Source organism: Syzygium oleosum, unplaced genomic scaffold, assembly GCF_021117445.2.
Source record: "Syzygium oleosum isolate NSW1041296 unplaced genomic scaffold, Sole_v2.1 Sole_v2.05, whole genome shotgun sequence".
Lineage (NCBI taxonomy): Eukaryota > Viridiplantae > Streptophyta > Magnoliopsida > Myrtales > Myrtaceae > Syzygium > Syzygium oleosum.
The window spans coordinates 8599688-8611403 of NW_026607489.1; the positions used below are offsets into that span (position 1 = coordinate 8599688).

The following is an 11716-nucleotide window of genomic DNA, read 5'->3' on the forward strand; positions in this document are numbered from 1 at the left end:
AGGGTTATTTGAGTAAAAAGGATGAGAAGGGGCAACCAACGTCAATGACCCCACTGGTGTTATCATAGGAGTTCCATGCTCATGACAAAATGTTCGGTTTGAGCAATGACTATTGCTCATTTGAGCAAGCACGTGATCGTCATCCCACCACAGTTCACCATATTAAGCCACACATCTTACAAATAATCTTAGTGCGATGGAAAATTTAATTTCGCACCATGGGTTACTTCTTCGTGTTCAGGTACGCTGTGGTATGTGCATTAGTTTTTTGTTGTCGAGATCGCTTATCCAACTTCTCACTTTGATATTAAATTTCCTTTAGTAATTTGGACTAAACTTCATTAAGTTATGCTAATTATTTCACAAGCAACCACTAGAACTCGATATGTTGCTATTAATCTGTTTTTTTTAATACAACTTAACAATGCCTATGCAATGCTTTTCTTTGCTATCTGTTTCTATTTGTTTTACTACTTATGACCTATACCTTGTATGTTTGGATAATTAAATGCATGATGCATACGGATTTTAATGTGCAGTCTTTGATTTGTCAAAAGTTAATGCTTCACCGCCCTATCGCTTGACCTTACAACTATAGCTAATTCGCATGTAACTGAACGAGTGGATCAAGTAAAATGACTCGCAAAAAAAAGAGTAAAAGTAATGCTAAACTATTTCAAAAAGTTACAATTTTCTATTACACAGGTATTAATTTTACAAATTAAAGTTGCCAATTCAAAATATTGCAAAATTATTGCCCATTGAAAAAAATTATTTTCTCCTTAAAAGTAATCTCCATTACGGAAATTACATAACAGTGCTAGGAAAAATCTCTTTGTATAAAACTATGAATAATCTATCTAATCAACAAAGAATCAATGTATTTAAAAATAGTACAATGTATGATTAACATTATCCTAAAATTCCTCGGAAGCAAGGATCAGTGGTATCTTGCATGAAAGATATTCAAACCTCATGAATATGCATGGTAACAATTTAGAGAGTTTCGTGGAAAAGTAGGTAATTGTATAGAGAGAAGTAGTAAGCAGCACTCTACTTCCTTCATCCACCTTTCTAAAAAGTTGTTTGTCCGCATGCGCAATGATTCAGCCCACTAAGTTGTGTTTTCCACCATTCGTTACTTTCCGCTTGCTTGTACTTATGTCTGCCATTTGGCTTGTATCGTTGTAATATTGTCTGCCATTACTTTTGGCCTCTATGATTGAGTGTGTAACGGCATCTTACGAGACGGTTCTCTCTATAATCGAACTCCACCCATTTGCCGGCTCTCAATTTTTCGATCTCTCACCTCCGAAAGAATCGATGGAGTGCGCAAATCCTCTTTCAGATCTCGTCAAATGTTTATGGGGCTTGGCCAGGAAACCTCTGTGCTCCATTTATAATCTGAAAGATAATGTCGACATGTTGAATTCCGCAACTGCCAACCTGAAGGCCAAGAGCGAAGACGTGAAAGCAAGGGTGAAATGTGAAGAAGATGGAGGAGGTGTGAAGCGCACGAATCAAGTGGCGAGCTGGTTAAGCAACATGCAAGAATTTGAACGTAGAGTAGATCAAGTTCTTCAAGAAGCCGAGGAGCGTGACCGAATCAAATGTCTCAGTCGTTGTCTTCCACGGCACTGCTGGTCGAGTTATCAATTGGGGGAAACAGTCGATCGAATGCTCATTGAAGCGTCAAACCTCCAAACTGAGGAAGGACAATTTGGCAATCTGACGGTGCCGTTGCCTTCTCCTTCGGTAATTAACATACCTGTGGACAAGACAGTGGCGCTTGATAGTGCCCTTAATAAAGTGTGGAAATGGCTCGTCGACGAAAAACAAGCAGGAGTGATTGGGTTGTACGGCCCAGGTGGTGTGGGAAAGACCACCCTCATGAAAAAGATCAACCAGAAGCTTTCGCATGCAAATCCTGGATTCGATATCGTTATTTGGGTGGTGGTGTCCAAGAAAGTGAATGAAGATAGCATTCGAGACGCTATGAGGAAAAGGCTGGACATTAAAGACGAGAGCTGGAAAGGATGGTCCCCGGATGAGAGGGTCCATCATTTGCAGGAAGTTTTAACCCGGAAGAAGTTTGTATTGTTGATTGATGATGTATGGGCGAGGCTGGGCCTTCCCAAAATCGGAGTTTCTGATGCTGTTTTTGAGAACGGATCCAAAGTAGTATTCACGACTCGATCGAAGGACGTATGCAGCCAAATGGGAGCCAACAAAACCTCCTTCAAAGTACAGTACTTGACGCCCGAAGAAGCCCTGGAATTATTCGAGAACAACGTCGGCAAATCGATTGTAAATTCTAATCCAGAAATTCAAGAGCTCGCCAAGGACATTGTCAAAGAGTGCGAAGAGTTGCCACTAGCCCTTATTACCGTCGGGCAAGCCATGCCCGGCATAGACAATCCCCATGAGTGGGAGGATGCGCTGACAAAGCTCAAGAAAAATCCATACGAGTTATCAGGTATGGAGGAGAAAGTGTACCGCATATTAGAGTTCAGTTATGATAAATTAACTGACCCTACTTTTCAGCGTTGCTTCCTTTTCTGTTGTCTCTTCCCTGAGGATTACCGCATAAGACCGCACGACCTTATTGGACCATGGATTCGAGAGGGCTTGTTAGGAGACACCGGTGATGTATACAGTTTGCGTAACAAGGGAGAGCATGTCTTGGGGAGGTTAAATAGGGCTTGCCTATTGGAGAGTGGGCGTGACGAAAGAGACTATGTAAACCGTGACGAAAGAGAGTATGTAAAGATGCACGACGTCATCCGCGACATGGCGACATGGATCGCTCGTGAAAAAGGGAAAAGCAAGAACAAGTTGCTAGTGATAGAGAAAGAAGAAGACATGTCCGAGGAGATGATCTCCAAATGGAGGAAAGCAGAGAAAGTATCTATATGGGGAGAATGGATTCGGAATATCGATCAAATACCATCCGGGTGTTCCAAGCTCGGAACTTTGTTTGTAAGGGAAACAAGAGTGATTGGCTTGCCAAGTGGATTTTTTGACTCGATGACGGCTTGTCTGGCTGTCCTGAACTTGTCCGACAATGGACATATCAAGTCATTCCCAGAAGGGATTTGCAATCTGATTAATCTAAAGTACTTGAACTTGTCGGGCACCGGTATTAGTGAATTACCCAAAGAAATCAAGAACTTGACTCGTTTACGGTGGTTGCTACTAGACAATATGTCGGAAAGAAACATCTTTATTCCAACAGGGGCAATCACAAGCTTACCGTTGAATGTGTTCAGCCAGTGAGAGACTAGAACACCTGTGGGGGATCATTATTTAGTGAAGGAAGAAGAGACGGTAGAGGAACTAGAGTGCATGCGACATCTCACCGACTTATCTATCTATGTGCACGAGTCTTCCTCTATTCAGAAAATATTTCAATTCCCAAATTTACGGAGAAGCATAAGGAGAGCGTGCATTTATAATAGGAATGGTAACTTGACTAGCATCGTAATAACTTACTCATCAGCAAGCACTGACGGTTTCTCGCATGTAGATACGCTTTATTTATTTGGATGTACCGAGTTGAGTGAGATGAAGATAACTCAAGGAGTAGGACAAACGGCCAACTGCTCTTGCTTCCCCAATGTCGTTGAAGTTTTGGTCAACAATTGCGGGCTTTCGGACATGTCCTGGCTCGTGCACGCTCCGCAGCTCCGGAAACTGATGGTCTTATCCTACAAATCGATGGAGCAAATCATTAGGGATGGATTTGCAAGGGAGGAATCAGCTGCTTCGGGACTATTCTCGTGTCTCGAATCCCTACAACTGATCAGTCTTCCCAAGCTAACGAGCATTTGCGACCAGGCTCTATACTTTCCCCAGGGGGTAAGCTTGGACATATTGGACTGCCCTAATCTCAGAAAGTTGCCGTTGGACTCGAGCAGCGCGAGGGGAAGCTTCGAGGTCGTGGGGGACAAACGCTGGTGGGCCGAGTTAGAGTGGGACCCCACTGCCCGGGTCACTTTGAAGTTGGATGCAGTGGAGGGCCCCGCAAAAGAAATGACATTTGGAGAGACAGCACGTAAAGTAAAAGATGAGTCCTGGGTCTAGGCCAAGATTAGATTCCTATCTCGTGGGGGGCCGAGTGAGTGAGTTGAGGCTGATAAGTTTAATATTGTTTTTTTTATAATAATAAAAAAAAGGTGGCTTCGTTCGTCTTTCCATAGTGATGTAATTTTCTGGTGTTGGGATTCCTGTAACGTGGGGGTAAGGGGATGTTAAAATGAAGATGAAGGGGAAACAAAACGAAAGTAGCAGCAAATAAGCACCTCTCTCTCTCTCTCTCTCTCTCTCTCTCTCTAACCTCACCTCTCGTTTGTATCTTCCAACTGCAACTGCAACTGCAAGTGCCAATTCAATAAATAAACCCGTCCCTCCCACAATTTGGATTTAAGATCACCGTCTCTCGTCCTTTTTTTTTATAATTAAATTTTGACAAATTTCTCATCCCTTAATTTTTTTCTAATGATAATAATAATTATGTCCGTGATGATTTGGGCTTCCCTTTCTCTCTTTGGCAAGGCTTTGGCGTCTCCTCCTCCGATGCGATTGAGCCCCCCGGCAGCCACCGATACCTTGACATGGTCGATGATGCCTCGAGGCGCTCCTATAGCTGCCATACCCACCGTCGCACTCCACCACCACCACCGTGGCCCCCGTCTCTCTCTCTCTCTCTCTCTCTCTCTCTCTCTCTCTCTCTCTCTCTCTCTCTCTCTCTCTCTCTCTCTCTCTCTCTCTCTCTCTCTCTCTCTCTCTCTCTCTCTCTCTCTCTCTCTCTCTCTCTGTGGCCCCCAGCCCCGATGCGAACAAGGCCAGGTTGTGGTGGAGTTATCTCTGCTGCTGCAGTTGGGTTTAGGAGTTAGCTGCTTTCGTGCACTGGTGGCTGCACCAGATTCAGTAGCGTCTGCAACTGTCCTTGATAAAAGCTCGCTCAGCTGTTTCTTGGGAGAGCAACTTCCCTCCCCTTTGACATTTCCTTTGAAGGTCGAAGCCCTTTGGCTCAGTTTTTTTTTCGCGGATGGGGATCCTTCCTTCGGTGGTAGTAGGCTGGGCAGAACTGGCAGTGGCTCCAAAAATTTCCATTACTGAAGTGGCCAAAATTAAATTTCTCCTCTTTTAGGCAAAAAAAATGTGATCTTTTGGCACCTCCTTGATCAATATTAGGAGCGGGTATCTTTGTCTTTGAATTTGAAGGGTAAGAGACAAATTAAAAAGGTGATCACCCAACTGATCAGTGGATAATTTTTGCATATGTTAGAGGAATCCTGGGCTTTCTGTCCGGATTTTTAGGTGCGTTTTTTTTACTTTAGCTGGGCGTGTGAGGTTCTTGAATTTCATGGAATTTGAATTTTATGTTAATTGACATCTTGGATGGGTCGATCTTGTCAGGAATACTTGCAAGATAACCTTGAAATAAAGAGGCAGAGGCTATGGATGCAGTAGATTGTGCCGAGAGGACGACGAGTGATCTGTTGATTGGCCCTGGTTGGGGTATTAGCATTGAGCTATACGATACCCAGGGTGGGTATTCCTATGTCTTCCCTTTTTTTCTTCTCTTTCGATATTTTCATTTGGAATTTTGCATAATCGCTTGGCCCTGTTAGTCGTTAGCTAGATCCTACAGCAATTTGACGCTTGAAAGTGTCTTTGTATGGGGAAAGTTGATTTTGATTGTGCCAGTAACGATTGGGATGGCTTGTTAGTATACTGAGAAATCTGTCTTGATAGAAGCCCCACAATGGGCAGAATTGTGATTTTTTATAAGCATTGGCGTGGTGGCATGGCTTAGTTTTGGATGTTTGAGGTTGCTCAGGTTTTCTTTGATTTACTACCAATGGAGGGGGCTGAATTTTCTCTCGGCCACTTTTCTGGAGTTCCTTTAATATGCTTCCGTTTGAATTGTTGAACCGAATCAACCTATGACAAACCTATCTTAGGAATCCGGAAATGTACTGTGATAATTCCTGTAATTGAAAGACTCTTTCTCTTTCTAAACGCTTAGATGAATACATCCTGGCATATTCGATTTTGGAACAAAGTGTTGCTGGTCCGTTGCTGTTTGTTAACAATGTGATCCATCGGCCTCTCTGTCTTTGGTGGACTCTTTGATTTATCCTTCCAGAAACTCCCAGGAGTCCCACTTTACACAGCGTATGAATCATGAATTTATTTAGAAATGTAAATCCTTGGGGAGATTCAATTAACCTTTCGTTCTTTACTAAAGAGCAACAAAAAGCATTGTGTGACTGACCCACTTTTAAGATAATGCTACTTCTTACCTGAAAAAATGGAAAAAAAAAGTGCGAGGTGGGATGTCGAGATACAAAAGTTGGGTAATAAGTTGAAGGCTACTGAAAACAAATAACCCTTATCCAGAGCATGCTATGAATTTTTTTGCTATCATCTATCACTATAATATGAAGACATGAATGCGATGCGGAAACATGTTATGTAACTTGCTGAATTTGAATATTGTTTGTCGATTGTAGGGAGTATGATTGTACTTCCAAATGAAGATTAGAAATTCATACTCATACTCGAAAATTCACAATTACCGAGATGCTTCTATATCAAAACTATATATTTGTATACATGAATGTATATCAATTATGTTCTCTAAACTCTTATCTTGGAGTGTTCACAAGAAAGAGGGAGATAAATTATGACATAAATCATATGGCTAACAAGCTGGAGGAATATGCTGCTATTTGCTGTCCCAATTTTTTGACTTATGAAGTTTGATATGCAATCAAACATGTTGGAGAGAACATTGATCTGTACATATTAGCATCCTCAATAGTGTCGTCCTTATGCGTTGTTCAAACATATAGCAGCTTCATTCTTCAAAAATATTTTATTAGTGTAGTTTTACTTGTACTTTCCATAAGAGAAGAAAAAATACTGGGGGTGTTCCAACTTCCGAGATGTCATGGATCTTAGGAATGAAGTTATTGTATTGTGTAACTGTTTTTTTGCTGGTTCCTTACATGTTATTTCTGCGTCAAAGATATTGGTTTTAGTCGTTGAATTGGTTTAACTTCTGTAGGAAGGCAAAGGAGGTGATGAAGATCCTTAAGAAGCTGCCTGGGGAATAAAGATCCAAAAATACAGCTTCCGACCCTCTATGTCAGTATCATGCTCTGCTTTCTTATATGTGCATAGTTCTGGATCCAGTTGCTCTCTTCTTTTCTTTCTTCTAAATGGCTACAAGAGTCGGCTATCGCTTGGCTAAAATATTTGGTTATCAATTTCAAGTAGGTGTTGGAGACACTTAGCAAAAACTGTGGCAATAGCGTATTTCAGAATATTATTGAGTCTGATATCCTACAGGAAATGGTTAGAATGGTGTTTAAAAAGGTGCCCACTCTATATCCCATGATTGACTTTTATTCTGAATCTGTTCATTTATGAGATTGCCATTTGCTGTTTCTACATGCTCTGTGCAGCCATATTCTGAATCTGCTAATTTATTGACCTTGATAGATACAGGGCAAGAAGCTGTAGGGAGACCAAGGGGAAGGTTAACCTCAATACTATTCTGCATACAATGAGTTGAAGGTATTCTCAGAGATCTATCTGCTGATTCATTTGTCTAGACTTCTAGTACGATCCTATGTTGCTTTTTCTTAATATGATTCCTTTATGACCATTGACAGACTGCTGGAGTGGGATTTCCACCCCGAGAAAGAAAAGAGTGTACCATTTTTCACTCCGCCCCAATCTCATGGAGTTCATTCTACCTCAGCATTCAGCAGTGCTGAAATTAACATAAACATATCATTGTCTGTTTAAATATTTTTGCAGCTGTTGGTGATATGAGTCTGTATACGTAGCTTGCTTGGAAACTTACATTAAAAGATGAATTTAATTGGAGGACCTTAATTTTCTAGCTAGCAATATATCCCTCAGAAAGCATATCATTGTCTGTTGAGTTGATGATTAATTTTGCTGAAATTAATCTAACGGGGCATAGTTTAGATCTTAAGCTTGGTATATGGGTGTGACAAAGAGGATGTAATAGGTTCTCATTGTAGTAAGAACTTGAATTGATCTCCCCTTTTAGTAAGTTCTATGTCGCTTCAGTACCCTTATGTGGGAGGATGGCTCTTTTGAAATCGGAGGTACATTGCTCCTCTTTTATAAATTATGATGCGATGTTATGGTCGCCCGTTAGTGGGTTTGGGCATGTTGAGGATGCCGTGCTGTTTGCACCGGAGATGAACAAGGTATCTCATTGAATTAGCCTTGGAAGGCCGCCTTTTTAACGATGAGTCTCTTAAAAACTGTCGCAAGTACCTGTTGTTTGTTCTGATTTTGTTGGAAATTGTGTGCCGAGTATCTCAAAATCGATCCCCACCATCTCGGTGCTATAATTGGAAGCAGCAATAGCTGGTTTGGGCAATTTGGAGTAGGAAAATCTTACGACATTACACCTTTTAAGCATGATTCCAGATTGGTTCTCGCTCATTTTGTGTTTTTTTTCCAGGGAGGGATGTAATTAAGGGTTATACACTTACTCTTTGGTTAGAGCGTTCGGACCATTACTGCTGATTAGATTTGTCTTCCAAGAGGGTCTTGTGCCTGCTAGTCCATGAGTCGGCAGCTCCTAAGTGCCTTCCTCTCTTTTACTCTTGCGAAAAGAAGTATCTGACTCGCATGTACCGGTACCTCATCTAGTAACCTTTTGAAGTTGATTAATTTCCAAAGGTAGGTTGACTGAATTTTTCCCTTAAAACAACTGTGAAATTGACTTCTGCCATTAGTTCCAAGCTGTTAACTTCTGTGGCTTTCACCCCTCTTTAGTCGGTTTATATGATAAGCCACGTTAATCACGCCTTCTTCCGAATTTTTTATCCATCATGCTCATAGGAAATATTGAAATTTATAGTCATCGTTTACGCAGGTACAGGCACAAGTTCTTAAGAACAATTCCACCGTTTGCCTTGTCAAGACCGGGGGTGTTCCAACTTCCAAGATGTCATGGATCTTAGTAATGAAGTTATTGTATTGTGCAACTGCTTTTTTGCTGGTTCCTTACATGTTATTTCTGCGTCAAAGACATTGGCTTTAGTCGCTGAATTGGTTTAACTTCTGTAGGAAGGCAAAGGAGGTGATGAAGATCCTTAAGAAGAAGCGCCTGGGGAATAAAGATCCAAAAATACAGCTTCCGACCCTCTATGTCAGTATCATGCTCTGCTTTCTTATATGTGCATAGTTCTGGATCAAGTTGCTCTCTTCTTTTCTTTCTTCTAAATGGCTACAAGAGGCGGCTATCACTTGCCTAAAATATTTGGTTATCAATTTCAAGTAGGTGTTGGAGACTTAGCAAAAACTGTGGCAATAGCGTATTTCAGAATATTATTGAGTCTGTTATCCTGTTTAAAAAGGTGCCTACTCTGTACCCCATGATTGACTTTTATTCTGAATCTGTTCATTTTTGAGATTGTCATTTGCTGTTTCTACATGCTCTGTGCAGCCAGATTTTAATGCGATGGAGAAGTTACTGACCTTGATAGATACATGGCGAGAAGCTTTAGGGGGAGGAAGGGGAAGGTATCCCCAATAATATTATGCATACAATGAGTTGAAGGTATCCTCAGAGATCTTTCTACCGATTCATTTGTCTAGACTTCTAGTACGATCCTATGTTGCTTTTTCTCAATATGATTCCTCTATCACCATTGACAGACTGTTCGAGTTCGCTTTCCACCCCGAGAAGAAAAGAGTACCATTTTTCACTCCGCCCCGATCTCATGGAGTTCATTCTACCTCAGCATTCAGCAGTCCTGAACTTAACATAAACATATCATTGTCTGTTCAAATCTTTTTGCAGCTGTTGGTGATATGAGTCTGTATACTTAGCTTGCTTGGAAACTTCCATTAAAAGATGGACTTAATTGGAGGGCCTTAATTTTCTAGCTAGCATTATATCCCTCAGAAAGCATATCATTGTCTGTTGAGTTGATGATTGGTTTTGCTGAAATTGATCTAACGGGGCATAGTTTAGATCTTAAGCTTGGTATATGGGGGTGACTTGTCATAGTAGGAAGAACTTGAATTCTCCCTTTTGGTAAGTTCTATGTCGCTTCAGCACCCTTATGTGGGAGGATGGCTTTTTTGAAATCCTAGGTACATTACTCCTATTTTATAAATTATGATGCGATGTTATGGTCACCCGTTAGTGGGTTTGGGTATGTTGAGGATGCTGTGCTGTTTGCGCCTGAGATGAACAATGTATCTCATTGAATTAGCCTTGGAAGGCCGCCTTTTTCGAAGAGTCTTAAAAACTGTCGCAAGTACCTGTTGTTTGTTCTGATTTTGTTGGAAATTGTGTGCGGAGTTTCTCAAATTCGATCCCCACCATCTCGGTGCTATAATTGGAAGCAGCAACAGCCGGTTTGGGTGATTCGGAGTAGGAAAATCTTATGACATTACACCTTTTAAGCATGACTCCAGATTGGTTCTCACTCAGTTTGTGTTTTATTTCGTGGGAGGGACTCATGTAATTAAGGGTTATATACTTCCTTTTTGCTTAAGAGTGTATGGGGCATTACTGGTGATGAAATTCCTCTTCCACGAGGATCTTGTGCCTGCTTTTACCTGAGTCAGCAGCTCCAAGGTGCCTTCCTCTCTTACTCTCGTGAAAGTAAGTATCTGTAATAAAACAACCATGAAATTGACTTCTGCTATTAGTTCCAAGCTGTTAACTTCCGTGGCTTTCGCCCCTCTTAAGTCGGTTTATATGATAAGCCACGTTAATCACGCCTTCTTCCAATTTTGTTATCCATCATGTTCCTAGGAAATCTTGAAATTTATAGTCATCATTTATGCATGTACAGGCACAAGTTTTTTAAGAACATTTCCACCATTTGCCTTGTGAATTGAGATTGGTGTTTTGAGCAATGAATTCCATTGATAAGATCCATGCCGGACTTGCTACCGGAGCTTAGAATTGGAACTTTCCGGCAATCTCTATGGAAACCAACTGCTCGCTCGCAAAAGCAGTGAAAGTGCAAATTGCTTGTGTTGTTCAGATGAGGATACTGGTTACATCAGGGAAAGCCTTCATAGGCTTGAGTCAAGTATTGTTTGGTGCTGCGAGCCTGCTAACTATAGATGTAACTCTTGAAAGGGGAAATTTAAGAATTCCTCTGGAGAAAAACAGAAACTGATGAGCTGCTGTACTTGGCAAATCGATTGTTCTAGTCCTTGCATTCTTTTCTTAATTACAAGCATGTTGAGGTCCAAATTTTACCTAAGACAAAACAAATATAAAGACAGTAGTCATGAAGAATCAAAGGAGATAATTTACATGGTAAAGGTTTATGGATTGGACAGAAATTGAATGAATATAAATGGCAAGATGTTCTATCAATTGCACGAATAGTAATTTCAATTTAGAACTATTGTTAAGTATTAACTATATTTTTTGTTTGTTTTGTTTTCTTATGTTAATTCTTTTATGAATGGACAAGATATGAAGTTTTATAATTCATTTTATTTTACATATTTTGAATTGTTGTCTTCTATGGTTTGTCGCTTTTGGCAAGTGGAGATTTCTATTGTTGCATTATCTTAGATTTTTGTTTGATTTGTAACCGTTTGGTTACTCAATATCGCATTGTCGATGGATCTATTATTTCAAAATGTATGTTTGTCCTTTCGAGGAATACAAAAATGAAGC

General features: G+C 40.7%; 2 long non-coding RNA genes and 1 pseudogene across 6 annotated transcripts; all 3 read left to right on the top strand.

Annotated features, from left to right (window-relative positions):
• The first annotated feature begins 982 nt into the window (after nucleotides 1-982).
• Nucleotides 983-4125, top strand: LOC130138218 (disease resistance protein RPS5-like; annotated as a pseudogene).
• Nucleotides 4126-4804: 679 nt separating this feature from the next.
• On the top strand, nucleotides 4805-10065 carry LOC130138139 (uncharacterized). Of its 5 annotated transcripts, none has more exons than XR_008816552.1 (6): nucleotides 4805-5322; nucleotides 5422-5553; nucleotides 7079-7162; nucleotides 7291-7389; nucleotides 9420-9622; nucleotides 9721-10065. It is a non-coding gene; the product is annotated as an uncharacterized LOC130138139 (long non-coding RNA). The 5 variants fall into 5 exon arrangements; XR_008816551.1 differs by having other exon boundaries at nucleotides 7079-7158; nucleotides 7288-7389; XR_008816549.1 differs by having other exon boundaries at nucleotides 4806-5322; nucleotides 7079-7158.
• Nucleotides 10066-10072: 7 nt separating this feature from the next.
• Nucleotides 10073-11258, top strand: LOC130138144 (uncharacterized). The gene is made up of 2 exons (XR_008816559.1): nucleotides 10073-10678; nucleotides 10872-11258. It is a non-coding gene; the product is annotated as an uncharacterized LOC130138144 (long non-coding RNA).
• The last annotated feature ends 458 nt before the right edge of the window (nucleotides 11259-11716 follow it).